General features: G+C 32.9%; 1 long non-coding RNA gene across 1 annotated transcript in view; it reads left to right on the forward strand.

Moving 5' to 3' along the window:
* LOC117282944 overlaps nt 1-238 on the forward strand; it is a 310,877-nt gene extending 310,639 nt beyond the window's left edge. The window contains exon 3 of the long non-coding RNA XR_004513897.1: nt 181-238. This is a non-coding gene — a long non-coding RNA (uncharacterized LOC117282944). The remainder of the gene's footprint in view (nt 1-180) is intronic.
* Nucleotides 239-653: the final 415 nt, after the last annotated feature.

The raw sequence follows: 653 nt of genomic DNA on the forward strand, positions 1-653 counted from the left end.
CAGGTTATAATTATCCTGATGCTTCCTAAAATTCGTGTGCATCATATTTTCTCTAATTCCGTCTTAGATTGTTTGTTTCTCATTAAATCCCCCAAATATACGTGTAGATGAAAAATTAATATTAAAGATGAGAGTAGAAATATTTGTTATGAAATTGTGAATTTGATTTTAATGTTTCAGGATGGACTTCAGTTGTGGAGTGTGCAGCGATGAATCTTCAGAATCCTTAAAGGTAGGGAGCCCCTGCGTAAATGTTTTAGCCTCTATCAGTGGAAGAATTTTGACATTTATACTAATTTAGTGACATCCTCCACAAGAATTTGTCGCTGTACTTTGAAATATGTAACCTGGTCATCTGGTACAACGTTAGTAATTATATGTTTATGCAAAACTTTATGTGAGCGAACACAAAATGGAAATATGTGACTAGCGTTTGAAGCCATCGGCTTTAATTCCTGAAGATTATGTGACGATACGTTGTTAGGTATTTTGTACATATTTTTAATGATTATTAGTGGTTCGCTTGTTTGTTCTGTTCTCTTTAAATTCGTTATTTTTCTGTGAGGATTATGTGAGTCTGTATATTTTCTGATTTTTAGAATTATACTAACTTTCACCGTTGCCATATTTTTAGTCTCTTGAAAGAACGAGGA

The sequence above is a fragment of the Cryptotermes secundus genome, unplaced genomic scaffold (assembly GCF_002891405.2).
Source record: "Cryptotermes secundus unplaced genomic scaffold, Csec_1.0 scaffold55, whole genome shotgun sequence".
Classification (NCBI taxonomy): Eukaryota; Metazoa; Arthropoda; class Insecta; order Blattodea; family Kalotermitidae; genus Cryptotermes; species Cryptotermes secundus.